The sequence below is a fragment of the Thamnophis sirtalis genome, unplaced genomic scaffold (assembly GCF_051295495.1).
Source record: "Thamnophis sirtalis isolate CommonGarterSnake01/CBP01778 unplaced genomic scaffold, rThaSir2_p1.2 scaffold_1, whole genome shotgun sequence".
Classification (NCBI taxonomy): Eukaryota; Metazoa; Chordata; class Lepidosauria; order Squamata; family Natricidae; genus Thamnophis; species Thamnophis sirtalis.
In genome coordinates this window covers 63,727,001-63,743,963 of record NW_028261381.1, presented here as the reverse complement: position 1 = coordinate 63,743,963, position 16,963 = coordinate 63,727,001, and positions in this window count along the sequence as shown.

Below are 16,963 nucleotides of genomic sequence, written 5' to 3'. Positions count from 1 at the left end.
CTCAGAAAGTCAAGGCCATTGTGCCCTGCAACTGCGATGAGGTGACTGGGAGGCATCTCCAGGTTTGGATGGTGCCTGATTGGATCATGTGATGGGCATGTGGGTGCTGGGCAGGAACTTTCTTTTTCTTTTTCTTTTGGAAACTTTCAGATTCAGGTTTTCCCAGATGTGCCAATATGACATCTATAATAAAATGGAACTTTGAGGGAACTCAAGCCTCGGAGTCTCCTTTCATTAGGGATGTTACTTGGAACCCTGACAAAATGAGTCAATGCTTTGTCCTAAAAACTTGAATATAGCCAAGTGATCATTCCACTTTCCTTTAAAGTGTTATCCCTTTGGAAAGCTTTGCAATTATTTTAATTATTATAATTCCAGATGACTAGTTAAAGGACTCACAAGAACAATGGTGTAAGGATCCTCACGCCTAAGACTATATACACAGAAAATTCAGAATTTGCCTCAGAATCAAATCAGTGATTTGATCAGGGCCAATTATGGGGAAATGTTCTATGTCACAAAGCTCCAACTGCTGAACACTTTGGACAATATAAGACTCTGCAACTACTCTTGAGCTATTTTTGATGGCCATAAGTTCGTAATGAAGTCAATGTCTACATATCATCCTTTTCTATTTGAGGCAAGCATGTTGCTGGTTTATTATTATTATTATCTGTGCCTGTCTGAATCAGTTGTAGAGAACTGTATTTTTAGATTATTTTACAGATGTGCACACTCAGAAAGTGCCACCACTAGTATGGTTGTTGTAGATGAACTTGTGAAAATGGCACATTTCATTCCTTGTATTGGTTTGCCAAATGCCGAAAGCACTCACAGCTGTTTGTGTAAACTATATTTCATTTGCATAGTTTACCCGACCACATTGATTGGGGTTGTCAATTTATTGCCAAATTCTGAAAGGAGGTCTCTGAAGATTTGGGCATGCAGATATATGTGTTCTGCACACCATCCTTCCATTCCACCTCCACCTCCCATTTCAGTTGCTAGCAAGCCTGAATATGAAGTTGCTCACATCTAAGATTGCCTCCAGTAATTTATCAACTGGAAAGGCAATGGTTTTGAGGAATCGTCTTGGGAGGATTCATCCCAAGTACATGTTCCATATTTAGTTTAATGGTTTCATCGATGTAATCCTCCATAATCTCATTTTATGATAGGGTAAAGGGGGGCCCTGGAGGTGAGATAGAATTATGAAGATTCAGCATCAGATCTTGAATCTGTCAGTGTTGCTCCAGCTGAGCCTGTGCTTCAGGATTGTCAACCTCAGGAATCAGAATTAAATTGAGGCTGACCAGCCACAGGCGTCTCCTGTAAACCTTTAGAGTCAGATGATGAGGCACAACCCCCAAGCCCCAGGTCTAGTTGCTCATAGAGGCAAGCAGAGCAGCACTCTTCAATGTGGCTCCTTTCTAAGCAAAGGAAGAGGCATGAGTAATTGCAGAAAGAGAACACATATTTCCTGCGCAGAACTAGCAATCTTTTACAAAGGCATTAAATATGTGTTTGTAAGACCACATTAGCCCCGATAAGTGTCATGGAAAGCCCCCGTGAGGCATTTATGCAAGCAGATGCCTTTGCGGAAGGCAGGTGTATGATTTCTCCTGCAGTCCAAGCCAAAATGGCTCTAAGGGTAGCTCCCAGGGACCAGAGGGTAGGGGAATAGCTTAAAACAGGCAATGAGATCTCAACCTCTTGACCAAGTCAGTAACAAAACGCTCAGTAAAATATGCCAGATCATATCCTTACCCCACCCCACCCAAAAATAGAAGACATTACTTAAGAATCAAAACAATTACAGATGTCTCCCATTTGTCTGAATGGAGGGTAAGATGAAGGTGACATCATGAGACACAGAAAAAAGAAGTACTAACTGGGGCATATTTGTATCATAATTATGAGTACAAAGAAGTCCTTTCCCTCCACTTATGAGCAACTCAAAAGGCAGGATAGAAGTATTTGAAAATAAATAAATACACAAGCAAGCAAACAAACAAATTGGAGTTTAATTTTCCAAGTCAAGTGTACCTGGAATCAGAGACTGAGCTAAAGAGCCTTGCTCTAAAACACTTTCTGAGCCTTGTCAACTTCAAGGTGTGTGAAATTCAAATCTCAGAACTTCTCAGCCAGGAGGGCCATTGCTGAGAATTCTAAGAGTGGAAATCCACACACTTTAAAACTAGAGGATTACCAAAACTGTGATCTTCAATTAAGATAACATAAGAGCCAGTTAATGAAGTGTTGATGCCTCTTTCTGAAATAAAACAACTTATTTTTTTTTCTAGATTAGCATTCCTGGGTATACAATTTGCCTCAGGATGAAGTTTGAATCTCTGCTGAATTGTCTAGATTTCTAACAACTGCTATTATAAAATCATGGCAGTTTACTACACTCTTGATGAATGTATTTTACTCTCTTATGTACACTGAGAGCGTATTCACCAAAGACAAATTCTTTGTGTGTCCAATCACACTTGGCTAATAAAGAATTCTATTCTATTCTATTTTCCTCCTTGGGAAATAGATGTTCCTTTGCTTAATCTCAAAATAGGGCCAGGTTTCATTAAAGCTATTGCTTGTCTTTGACTCTGCTTTGTCTTGGTCCCGTTTAGTGGTGCAGATATTACTGTTCCTGTAAAAATTCAGTGTCTTAAAACAGTTGAAAGAGGGATAAAGTGGTTGTTACTAAAATGGTGAAAACGATAGCATTTTCTGTTTCAATTCTGTTAAGCATCTTGTTGTTCCATAAAGTTTTGTTAGAGCATAAACTTTTTAAAGCAAAGTCTATTATTGTGTATTCAATTAGTTATAAACCAAAAGTATGTTTGCATCCAACAGATTTGAAAATCAAATACAAGTTTATAAAAGGAGCTGAAAAGAATGTTAATATTGCATCTTTTATACTGACTTACTCTTCAGATTTCATTGAATCTTGTGCTCCTTTCTTTTATTTTCAAAAAGCAGGCTGGATTACTGAAAAACCACTATAAATTATCTAGACTAGAATTTAATATAAATTAATTTTCCTCATCTCCTTGGAAATATCATAGGAAAAAAACTTGACACAACTGATTATTGGTAATCCAGATTGTTCTCTCTAGAAATTGCAGAACATGTTTTTAGATGGAACTTTGCTTGATCTTCCTAGAAAAAGATTTCTGCTCTGCTATTGCACCCTATTTTGTCATAATTTATTTCAGGGAGGTTCAAGTGCTTCCATGAAAAGTGTAACAGTGCAACAAAATAAATAGAAGTCTTGTTATCTATCTTTGAAGAAGGAATGCCATTGTTGCCACTAGGAAAAGAAACAAGATAATGGCATTATGCCCTGGGCATGCTGGCTACTGCAGTCCTACCCATTCAGGGTACCAAGTGTGGGCTTCCAGAGGAGGTTATTCTCATGCAAGCACCTGTCTCATTTCATAGAGATTCCATTTTCTTGCTTTCTTTTTTATTTCACTGAAAAACCTCACATCTGAAGTCTCCTAAGAAAGCATCTTTCTTTTTTCATACTAGAGGTTGTTGTTGTTGTTTTATAAAATCCCACAATCAAAGGTTGGACAATATGTGTCCAAAAGAACATGGAGGTCTTGATAAATGTCACTGTTAGCATAAACATCTTTAGTATTCTCTTAGGTCAACATCTTATGACCTAAATATACCTTTGTGGTGATATAGCCCCTGGTTGCCTCTTTACTAACACAACACAAGATTTAATTCTAACACTTTTCTCTCCTTTCCAAGAAATTTTGCAACACCTGGGGCTGAACTCTCCAAATCAGTAGGTACATTATTTTGCATGCTGATATATGAACATGCTCCTCCCTAAGTTTTAAAAAAACAAGTTTAACCCACATCTTAATTGCACATTAATTCCTTCCCTTCACTTGACCAACATAGAAAACATCAGATAAACAAAATTCCTTTTTTGGCTCAGCATACTTTCTCTGTACTTTGTCCCAGGAAACAGTAACTGGGAGAATTAATATATTTGTGTGTGTGTGTGTGTGTGTGTGTGTGTGTGTGTGTGTGTGTGTGTGTGTTCCAAAACATTCATGCAGTATTTTATTACAAACCCCTTATTTCCATTTTACAGAGAGAAACCTAAAATTGAGATATAGGAAGACTGATGGAACAATAACAAATTTCCATGATAGGGACCCGTGTCTTTCAAATATAGTACCAGAGTCCAAGTGAGCTAACCAATGAGTCTCTCTCTGACTGATTTCTACACCGCACTTCAAAAAGCTCCAATTATATCCATTCCCTTTCTTTCTAAACCTCTTATTACAGGAGAGAGAATCTATGATGCTCCAGACGTTGCTGACTACCAGCTTTCAGTATCCCTCACTGTTTGCTATGCAGGCTGAGGTTTCTCTGAAAAATGGTTCATCAACGTATGGAGAACCATCATAGCTTCCTCTCTGAGATCTGAACTGTAAACTCTCGGAAGAGAATCCGATTAATGCTCCCTTAACTCCCTGGACCCATAGCTGAGTTGGCAATAGGTTCCTCTCCATCAGAGTGGGACAATCTGGTGTCCTCCAGATGCTTCAAGCTAAAAAAAAAATTCTCTTGCCACTAGCCATGCTGCCTGTGCAGCAGAGGTAGGTTCCTACTGGTTCAGCCCAGTTCAGCTGAATAGGTAGTAACACAGACTGCGACACCCCCGAACCGGTTCTATTGGCAGTGCTGCCATCTTGATTTTCGGTTCTGCGCATGCGCAGAATAATCTTCATTGCAAAAATGTAATTTTCCCCCTTTTCTGATGGACCTTTTTAGATGCAAATGCGCACCCGTGTGGAGCAAAATTCTTTGCATGCTGAACTGGCAGTAATGCCAGCAGCAACCCACCCCTGCTATTCAGAAAGAGAGAAAAGATTCAAAAGATTTTAAAGTACACAGCTTGCTAGCTCAAGCTTAAGAGGAAAATATAGAATTTGCTTCCAGTCCCTTTTCTTCTTTGGTACCTGTTTCCATTGTTGTAGCTGTGTTCCTCAGCCTCTACTTCTACTTCTTTCTGCCTGGCTGGTTCTGGGTGCAACTGGTAAGTGGAAGTTTCTTCTCATTTATTTCTGGAGAACTGCTTTTTATTCAGCATGCTTATGTTGATTTGTTTTCCCCTCAGGCCAAGCTGATTGGTTGTTATCCAAAGCCGTCTTATAATTCATTGGATGCTGAAGGTGCTGTGGGTGTGGCTCTGCAAAGCCACAAGAATGGGAAGGGAATATTCAGTGCAAAGGATATGACTGGAAGGGTGGAGATAATCCATATGGAGCATGTGAAGGCTGAGCTGGTCTTTTGGAACTATGTGAGCAGAGACAAGGAAAACAGGGAACCTGGGTGGAGGGGAAAGGACAGGGGATTGAGAAAAGCAAACAAATGGCTCCTAATAGAGTAATTTATGATATTTATATGCTATCCAGAGTTGTTGGGAGTCAGACAGAATATAAATTTAATATATCATCCTCATTTGGGGTATGAACCAAATTATTTTCTGTGCCAAACCTATTTGACAAATGTGAGTAGAATCAATCAAACTAATTTTTATTAAGGTGAAAACTAGCATAAGGAGGCTGGGATACAGTCAGTTAAAATGCAAAGAAAATACACCAGGGTCTAAAAATAATCATTATAATAAACATATTAAAAATATAAAACAGAAAATATATATAGAAACAAATGTCTGAAAGAAATCTAAAAGGGGGAGAAGGAGCCTTAGGGGTGTGTGGAGAAGTAAAAGGTTAATATGTGGCTGACTAAATCTATCACTGTACAGCACAGAGTAGCATGATGAACTGAATGCTCGTTAAGACTAGTTCATGGCACAGGTTCACCATTCTCTGATAGATTTTAAGTCAGCGTTTCTCAACCTTGGTGACTTTAAGTCCTGTGGACTTAAAGTCACCAAGGTTGAGAAACACTGTTTTAAGTACTGCTGCACAGAACCTGAAAACATATGTTGAAACAGGGTCACTATTTGAAAATAGCTGGAAAGTATAAAATTGTTCTGTGTTTCCTGGGTACAGGTAGTCTTTGACTTACAACATTTTGTTTAGTGCCTGTTTGAAGTTACAATGGCATGGAAAAAAGTGACATGACCATTTTTCACACAACTGTTGCAGCATCCCCATGGTCATGTGATAAAAATTCAGACACTTGATAACTGACTCATATTTATGATGGTCGCACTGTCCTGGGGTCCTGTGATCACCTTTTGGAACCTTCTGACAAGCAAAGGCAAAAAGGGTTCGCTTAACAGCCATGTTACTAATTTAACACCTAGAATGATTAACTCAACAACTGTGGCAAGAAAGGTTGTAAAACGGGGCTAAACCGGGGGTGAAATGCTCTGAAGTCTTATACCGGTTTGCTTTATGTGCATGTACACTGGATTAAGAAGCCTTTTCTGTGTCTGCAAAGGTAAGTAGAACAGCGAGGGGGGGGGACAGCTGTGCCGCCCGATTTAGATTCGCTAGAAAGCAGGATTTCCTGCTTTGTAGCGAATATAAATTGTGTGGCACAGCTAATTGTTGCACAGCTGATCATCGGAACTACTGGTTCACCCAAACCAGTAGTAAAAAAAATGCTTTAAAAAGTTTTTTAAAAAAAGTTCCAATGATCAGCTGTGCCACATGATTTCTAGCAATTTTTTTACTACCAGTTTTGGGCAAACTGGTAGCATTTTTTACTACCGATTCACGTGAACTGTGTTGAGATCCATTACCAGTTCTGTGTATAGGGCAGTTATGGCTGCCTGAAAACACAGGCCCAGAGATGGATGCTACCATGAGATGAACAAAAACATTTTTCTTAGCAATATGTAAAAGCTTTCCTATTAATTAGTGTGCTCCTCTGTACCAGCCTCTAGTATCTAGCAGTTAGTCAGCACTTCACTTCAAAGGGATGCAAGAATGCGAGCTGTTTGCTTCTTCCCCCACTCCCCCTCCCTATTCCTCCACTTCCCTCCCCTCTCATCTATCTCTCCTCTCCTGCCCAGGGACGAAGCAGCCCCCCTTTTCATCCACCCCTTCTTTTCTGCCCAGAGACGAAGCCTCTTGCCACGCTGCAATATTATTATTGGATTATTTAATCATGTGCCTTTTGATGTAATTTGTATACACCTTCTCTTTGTTTGGAACTAATAAAGCCCCCCCCCCCGGGCATCGCTCGGGGCCAAGCTTCATCCCAAGAAGGATTTGTCCGCTGTCTTTCTTCTCATTCGGCTACAAACATGAGCGGCCCATCAGGAGCATGAAAAAGCCGCAACTGGTGACCCCGACGTGATCTTGCTGATCAAGCACGTCGCCTCAGCGGCCCATCAGAAGCGTGAAAAAGCCGCAGAACTGTCCCAAACCAGTAGCATTTCACCCCTGGGCTGAACTCATTTAACAAATCTTTCCTTTAACAACAGAAATTTTGGGTTTAGCTGTGGTCCTCTCAGAACCGGTAAAACTTCTTGGATAAGAAGCAAAACTTCTTCACTGAGGAAAAAACAATCCAGTTGCCTTTTGGAAAAGCACCATTGAGACAACTATGACTTGAATACAACAAGACACAAGATCTCTTGTTTCTGTTTACCCAGGATCACAGGGACATTGTCTCTCCCAGCAGGGAATTTTCCTTTATCAGCCAAGGACAGCTGAGTGAAGGGCATGACCAGGGGTGGGTTGCTGCCAGTTTTACTACCGGTTCACAACCTGCCTGTATACTTTGTCACACATGCGCTTCACTCTTGCGTATACTGTTCTATGTAAATTGTTCTTTGCGCATGCGCAGAACAATTTACAGTGAACTGTGCACACGCAGATACTAAAAACCAAATGGCAGCGGCCCAGTGGCGGTGAGGGAAACGGTTTGGGGGCATGGCAGGCCTGAGTCACTGCCAGTTCTGCGACCCAGACCTGAATTCTACTACTGGTTCGGCCAAACCGAGCAACCCACCTCTGGGTATGACATGATGCTACAATAAAGGCTCTCCAGTAGTCAGATAGTTTGAGTTTAGCTAAGTATTTCACAGGGGAGACAGAGTGCCTATTGGAATCATTGACAGTAAAAGTTGGGGACCTGGTTAGATGCCATTAGCACTCTGGTCTGCTCCATGCTGCTTAATGAGAATTTTGGCTGATCGTATCCCTTGCTGAGTGGAAGATCTGTAGAGAAGCGCAAGGAGGATGATATTTTTGTGGTCACTGCCTTTTTCCATGTGGTTTGAAATTTGTCCCTCATAGTTAATGGGACAGGGCCAAGGGAGAAAAAGAGTAGTCTGATCCAATAGTTGAGCATGGGACACCCACACTGTAGCCTATGCTTTCATGAGTTCTAGCTCTAGTCTCAGAGCTAGTCTAGTTTTATTTGAGACATATTTTGGATCTTGAAGGGCTGACCTTAGAACTTTGGATTGAACAAGTTCCAATGATGCAAAATTGGAGAATGGCCCCAGCTGAGCTTTATAAAGAAGTTGCGCTATTTGTTTGGCCGAATATGAGTAGAATTAAAGATGAAGAAAGATCTTCCCATTCCTAACACTTATGGTTTTAAAATATTGAAATATTTTCATATTTAAAACAATGAGGAGTGAAATATTTTGGACTCTAGGCTCGTTCCTAACAGCGCAATAGTGCCATGGGAATCAATATTCTACTCTGACAGTCTGATGCTCACAATTCTGCTCTTCTCTTTCATCAGTCATTGTACCTCCTCGAATGTGGAGTCCTTGTTTTGTTTTTTTCAGAAACTGGAGTGAGCCATAATCTTGACACACCAAGCTCCTATCATAATCCTCCAAATGACACAGGAATCCTGTCTGCCCAATTATCCTTTTGCATCTCTGAAAATAATTAGTTTAAACAAATATGTCATCTTTCAGGACATAATGAGAGTGTTTTAGAGTTAATATCTTTGAGCAGAACTCTTAACTGAGCATCCTGTGCTTTAGGGAACAAGTAACACTGGAAACCCTTTAATATATTTACTGTGGGGCAGCTACATGAGTAGCCAGAAATATCTGCCTTATGAGTCATTCAGCAACAAGGTCTTTGATTGAATATGACTTTACCATCCGAGACTATCTGTAAATTGCAGCATCATGGGCTTCTGCCATAAAGCAGACAATTAGACAACACAACAGGTAATGTTCTGCTGTAGGATATATGTAGAATTACAATGTTTTGTTTTCATTTTTACAAAGGTCAATGTACCTGAAAATCTGATCAGTGAAAAGATGGTTAATATTGACTGCAAGATTTAGTTATTAATAAAACAAATATGAAATTTTGCAAGGCTCTTTATCTCAGAATGAACAAAACCATCTCAAGTTTCAATATCTTCAAATAAGCAGCACAGTTCATAAAGTCTTTTCTTTAGAAGAATGGCAGGCCAAACTAAGGAAATATGCAACATTATAAACAATATTCAATCAGATACAGAATCTAAGTTAATGTAAAATCTGTGTATGGATTTTTATGCATATGGAATTAGACAACACCCAAGGTTTGGATTCTCCTAAAATAAAGTTTTAAAACATTAGATCTTGTCTGATTTGTTATATTAAAGATTGACTTTCTTAGTTAGATACTAATTTACCCTGTTTCCCTGAAAATACAACATGTCCTGATAATAAGGCCATGCCACATTTTTCTGGTGGGCAAAAATATAAGCCCTTTCCCACAAATAAGCCCCCTGGACAACCCCCCACCTCCAGCCAGGCAGAGTGCCACTCACCAACCTAGCGGTATCCCGAAGGTGCCAAGCCGCGGGAACCGGGGGGGCGGAGGTAAATGTGATCGCGTTGCTTGGCGCCTTCGGGATACCACTAGGTTGGTGAGCAGCGCTGTGCCCAGCTGAAGAAGGGAGCTGCTGGGCAGCTGCTCTCCTGCGAGCAGGCTCCTAAAGAGCCGGGCACAGCTCAGGGGCAAACGGCTGTGTTGCACTGTCGCAGCAGCGCCACATAACAACCATGAAGTGACCACGCTCATGAGCAGCCACCTGGCAAACTCCCTTTCCAGCAGGGCACAGCACCATTCACTGACCTAGGGGTATCACCAAGCTGCGTGAGCACCTGTTCGCCACCACCCGGCTCCCACGGCTTGGCGCTTTCGAAATGCCAGTGAAAGGCTCTCTGCACAGCTGGAGGGGGGATGCGTGAGAGGCTGTTCTGCTCCCGCTCACGCGACTCCCAACCTCACGATGCCCTGACCCAGCTCTCTCTGCAGAGGAAGAGCACTGCCGCCGCCATCCTAGCATGGCTTTTTTGGCGGCTTCCAAATTGAGTCTTCCAGCAGTGGCCGCTCTGGGCGTACGCTCTATGGTTGTGGGCCAGCTGCCGGCCAAGCGTACAACCAGTGTATGCCCAGAGCAGCCACTGCTGGAAGACTCAGTTTGGATGCCGCTCACGCGACTCCCAACCTCACGATGCCCTGACCCAGCTCTCTCTGCAGAGGAAGAGCACTGCCGCCGCCATCCTAGCATGGCTTTTTCTGCGGCTTCCAAATTGAGTCTTCCAGCAGTGGCCGCTCTGGGCGTACGCTCTATGGTTGTGGGCCAGCTGCCGGCCAAGCGTACAACCATATAGTGTATGCCCAGAGCAGCCACTGCTGGAAGACTCAGTTTGGATGCCGCCAAAAAAACCATGCTGGGATGGCGGTGGTGGTGGCAGCAGACGTGCTCTTCCTCTGCAGAGAGCTGGGCCAGGGCATCGTGAGGCTGAGAGGCACGGGAGCGGAACAGCTGCTTGTGCAACCCCCCTCTCCAACCGTGCAGAGCGCTATTCACTGGCATTTCGAAGGAGCCAAGCTGCAGGAACCAGGCGGTGGCGAACAGGCGCTCACACGGCTTGGTGAATGGTGCTGTGCCCAGTTGGAAAGGGGGTTTGCTGGGTGGCTGCTTGTGAGCATGGTCGCTTCATGGCTGTTGTGTTGCACTGCTGCGACAGCGCAACACAGCCGTTCGCCTCTGAGGTTATGCCCGGTTCTTTGGGAGCCTGCTCGAAAGAGAGCAGCCGCCCGGCAATCCAAAAACAATAAACCCTCCCCTCATAATAAGGCCCAAGCCATATTTTGTGGATAAAAAGAAAATAAGGCTCTGTCTTATTTTGGGGGAAACACAGTAGTTAAATACTACTATAACCTTAAGGTTAAATATTTAAGAGGATAAAAGTCAGCCATATCAACCAGCTGATTAGTGAGTTTTAGTTGATATTAGACAACCCTGTGATCAGCTGGGTCACCATTTGATGGAAAGGTAGTGCTGCCTGATGTGATCAGAGTAATGTTTCTCTGATGTGACCAGAATAAACATTAAATTTTAGCCTAACCATATTTTTTTACCCCAATGCTGGATCATCATATGATCGTCTAATAGGAGTATATAATATAATTAGAAAAATAATGATAATGGCAATTTACTTATCTAAACAGATAACAGAATGACCATGGGCAGGCAAAAAGCAATGGGAGCAGGAGTGACTTCCAATTTCCTGGTGGCTTCCCCATTGACTTTGCCAATGGAAAGCGGGCAGGGACTGTCAGAAATCATAATCATGTAACTGTGAGAATGCTACAACAGCTACAACTTTGTGAATAAAACTAGTCCAAACATTATGGAAATTTTAACTCCACAGAAATAATGGTTCCTGGATTTTTATGCATTTTTAAGTTAGCTGATTCAAGCTGATACCTTGATTCAAAAAGTATTGTACTATAATGCACCAAGGCTAACTTGAGGATACTAAAGGACATGTAAACACAATGAGAGTTATAATACTATATAGATAGATTGAAGAATTGAAGGTAGTAGATAACTGATCTCCTGGATTCATAAATATATACAGATGAACAACAAGTTTGAGAATAAAGAGATGATTAAATCTAGGGAGGAAAAAGGTTGCACAGAAGATCACAGAAGTTCTTTTGATGACAGTTTCTTTCCTGTGGATTCATCTTTCTCAAGATTCAAATCTCTTTTCTCTAATTTCCTTTATAACTTCATAATTCTCTGAATCAGCCTGGCATCCCATCACAGGCTAGGCTCAATTTAAAAATACCTCGCTAACGTGGCCCTCTTCACTATGTGCCTGACACAATTGCAAGGCATACTGGAGAAAAGGAGATTTTGATTTCCTAATAGTCAGATTAAGGAGAGGAATGCCCATGTCTTGGGTTTGGTGTAGGATGTCTAATAGCTATATTTTTCAGTGTATAGGGCTGGTTTCAGATTTGATGGAACTAACTTACCTCTGGGTTATAAGAATTTGACACATTTTTACATAATTCATCCACTATTTGCCATTGTTGAACACTGGGAGAATTAACTCCTGCAACTTCTACATTTTAATCAACATTAGGTGCCAAAGGTAAACTAAAAATAAGCACTCTGTGGAAAAAGGTGTATGTGAGACACCGCAGGTGTGTCCTCAACTGAGGAAATTCAGATGAATTCAAATCATTATGAACTCACCTAGGTCAGATTAAATTACAAATTTGTAACTTGGCCTGAAGGGATGTCTAGGCTCAATTGTAATGTAATGTTGCCAGCTGCATGGGCTCTCTGACAAAACATCTACAAAGAATAACAAATTTTATAGCACAGATTTTCCAGAAAGCAAACCAATGCTATGTTGTTCTTTGGTATGCTCTGGAGGGAGTGGGGGGAACCATTCAAATTTAGAAATGGGTTTGAGGGAAATGGTTAAAAAATTGTTTCTCACTTGAACTTCAGTGGACTTGGTCCATTTTTTCTCCATCATTCCATGGTGTGGATAGGATACAATGGGTGGGGTTGAGGGGTGAGGAAGCAGAACATCCCAAAACCCAGATGCATGAAATTTCACTTATTTCTCGCACCTTACTTTTTTGGTGAAAAGTAAGATATCATATAGGATGTTTGTGGTATGGAATGAGTCTAGGAATTTAATACCCATAAACAACATCCTGTCTTGAGTCATGTTCCTTCAGAAGTATCCACTTCCCTGTAGCCATGAACCTTTCTGCTACATATCTGGTTCCCAAATGGAAGGATACTACAGTGTAAAAATCTTCCTTTCCGGATACCTGATCCCTAATTAAGGTACCATATTAATTTATATCATTCTGTTTATAGTATGCCTTTCCTCCAACTGAATAATGGTCTTTATTTTTTCCTCTTCCTCCTCATATCCTCACAATAGCCCAACCAGGTGAGATATATGGCTTAATAGCTGCAAAATAGAAGCAGAGGGCCCTGAAGGAAAAGGAATGCTGAAGAAATTGAAATTTTAAAGGAAAACCAGGCTTTCCTCAATTTGGTAAAATGTCAATTGGAAATGTCAAGATACATCAGATATGGGAAAATTTCTATATCATGAAATCTTCTAGCCCATGAATCATTATTCTGGCAAACAAAACAAGAATTATGCCAGACCATAACCATGGAGGAAGGGACACAGGAAGGAAACAACTTTGGAATGGAAGAACTGGCCTCACGAATAAGTAAATAGGCACATATTGGCTTTATTCACTTTACACACAGCAGCAATTCAGGAACTAACAGGTGGTCTTTGTTTAGCCACAACAATTGGGACCAACAATTTGGTCATTAAGTGAAATTGTGGTGGTGGTGGTCTTTATAATCTTAGCTTTGCTATGCTTTATAAGTACTCCTTGTTCAGATGTCTCACTTAGTTCATTTTGCAGTTACAATAGTGATAAAAATTGATTTCATAGCCAATCTTTACAGTTATGATCTTTGCAAGGTGTGAAAAGCCAAGGAAAGCAAGCAATAGAAAGCTGCAGTAAGATCATAAGCACAGCCAGTGATTCATTTAGCGACCAATATACTTAATGATCATAATGAAGCAGGGTTAAAATGTCTCTTCATGTTGATCACATTTCCAGCATAAATTCAAGATACATTAATACATTTCAGAAAATTTATCTGGTGACAAGGACCAATGATACATCATTTTATTTAAAAAAAAAACGCTTTAAGACTAGAATAAAACATTTTTCAACCTTTAACCACATATGTTTCCATTGATCCATTTGCATACAGGTTTTTAGTTCATTTTATTATACATTCTTTCTTTTTTTATTTACAAACATGTAAAATACACACACACAAAACTTAGACGTACACCACATTTACACAATACAATATGAACAGGAGCTTCCTGTTCTTTCTAATAGCAATTATCAATCGATACCGCTCACCTTATATTATTTCCCCTTCTATTTTATATTATACATTCTTTCATTTGTTCTTCCATTTCAAATGTCAACTGTTGCTTACACACAATAGCAGTAATATGACCATCACTTGTACATAATTGTTTTAAATTCAAATTCAAATTCAATCATAAGGTGTTTTTTTAAAAAAAAAATCTATTTTAAACCTTTCTGAATTTAAACCTGACCAAACCATTAAAATGTATTTCACTCAAAACCAAAATATTGATCCCATTAATTAAGGAAAGCTCATCTTTAAGATAGATATTTGATCATGAATACCCAACCAAAGGGCTGGGAATACTGGCTGGCATGAAGACTGCATCAATATTCAGCACCTGCAGCGATCTAAGGCATGGGATGGGGGTGAAGGGATGTTTTCCATTTTAGGGAGGAGGCTGGGGAGAGAAAAAGAGAAATGAGGCACAATAATCAATAAAGAAAAAATATATTTCTCTCAATTTCATCCTCAGGGATCAGTGTTTTCCCCTCTACAATGAGACAGTGACCTGAGCAGAAAGAAGATGGCTTTCTATGGGGACAAAGAGATAACAGCCACATGAATCACACTCAAAACCTAAATGCTGTTTTGTCTGGTAGCAAGTGTTTTAATTAGGGCAATGAATTAATGAATTAAATCAGTCAAGCGTGACTGCAGCATAATCCTGCAGAACATCTAATGTTCTAGATTACTATTGGCCATCCCCAGCTATTTTCTCCAGCAAAAAATACACACAAGAAGACCAGATACTATCATTCTTTCAAAGTATCATGTTAAGGGTGCAAATCTACCACAAGGATGAGCCTATTGCGAGAATTACCGTACCTGACTTTAGAATAATTCATTGGCTGACTGTTGCTAAGCTGTTTTTTTCCCCATTTGTGTGTTTTGCAACAAACCCATTAAAACACTCTGCACAACCTACTTTGTGTTTTCAAAAACAACCCACAATGATTGAGGGTTCATCTACTTACATAGAGAGGATGCTACTTAATGACTTAATGCATCATAAAGACAGGGACAAAAATAAAAAGGCTGCAGGATTTCAGCCTGTTTGGCTACTTTGGTTTTCTGTTGTTGGCCAAATCAAGCTAATGAAGTGTAAATACAGTACATCCTAAAGAAATCTACTCATCACTTTAATGCAGAAAATCTTTTTCCTTCCACTTCTCACATAGGCAAGAAAACATTATTTTCAATGCCTAAATCTGATAAATGAGAATTTCAGAACACCTGAAAGAATGGAATGACAACCCTTTTTCTGTATTGCTTCCCAAAAATTACATGGGCATCATCAGGATTTAGTGAAGACTTTGCCTTAAAGTTTAGCAATATCCATGCAAAAAAAGACAAATAGATGTTCCATACAATCAAACATGTAACTGCATCCTGCAGAAGTATGTTGTTGGTCCCTCAAAAAAATATAAGTCCCTTAAAAAAAAACCTAAGTTTTTATTAGGCAAAAGTGGAAGAGAAAGCATCTTTAGGAGCCAGAGAAAGAACAGCATTTTTTTCATAAACTCTGAGAAATTCTTTTTCATACATTCTTCATCCTGAGAAAATCATCATCACATCTAAAAATGGAATGCTAATATAGCTTTATGTTAGTATAAATTAACAAATAATATTGCTTCTCTTATGGATAGGAATCAGTTACAAAAGTGGGGGGGAAATTTCTGTTTGGCCTAAACAGCTGCATCTGGATTAGGCTGATCTAGAAGTACCCTGTTATAATTACTTTCCTGGGTCAACCAATAAACTCTTGAAATAGAGAATAGAGGCAAGTCTGTATTATTCCTCAGGTGTCTTGCATTTCCATTCCCATAATCCCTAACCTGCGGATTTATGCTGGGTCAACATCTGATAGCTAAAGTCCAATATTTCTGGAGAACATCACAGACTGGTGAAGGTGGCAAAGATCGCTTTAACTACAAGGAAGTGGGAAGGGGGTGGATGGCTCTCTCTCTCTCTCCCCTCTCAACTTTCCAGAGATGACACAGGCTTTAATTACAATGAAGTGGGAAAGGGGTGAATGGGGTCTCTGTCTCTGTCTCTCTCTCTCCCCCCCCCCCCGTCTCAACTTTCCAGAGATGACACACGAACACACTCCAGCATCAAAAATGCATTTTTCTACACTCCAGAAAAGGCTCGAGGGTGGTGGAGAAAGTCCAGTTCTCAAATAGAGTCCTAACTTCCCCACCTCTCAGAGACACTGGAAAATGGGAGACACAGTGGCAGATCTCCTCTGATCTAATTCTCCAAAAAGACACACCGAAGCCGAAAGATCGCTTCTGGCAGAAGCCGCTACCATTAAGTACCTCTCCATTCGCCCCACGCCCCACAACAGCTACTAATCCAACCACGTCCTCCGTCCCCCGTCCAGCAGGTGGCCGCTGCAACCCTGGAGCTGTGCGCCTGAGGCTCTTAAAAGTTAGCTGCATGTTGCAATAATTAAAGGAAAAGACGGAAAGGCTAAACTCTCCAAACACAAACGATAGATCTTCAGAATAGAGCCCGGAAATCGGGCCAGAAACACAACGGTTGATGACAGAGCAAACCGGGAAGCGAAGACCCAAATGCGTGTCCGCTTCGCGTTGGTGTCAGAACAGCATACGGGCTGCCAATTGCTCTGCCAAAGCTCTCAACAGACAGCTCGAAGACCCGCCCAGCGAGTTGTAGGAATAAGGTGCAACCTTGGAGAGCAGACCGAATCCTGCTTCTCAGCGGATGAGGCAGAAGATCC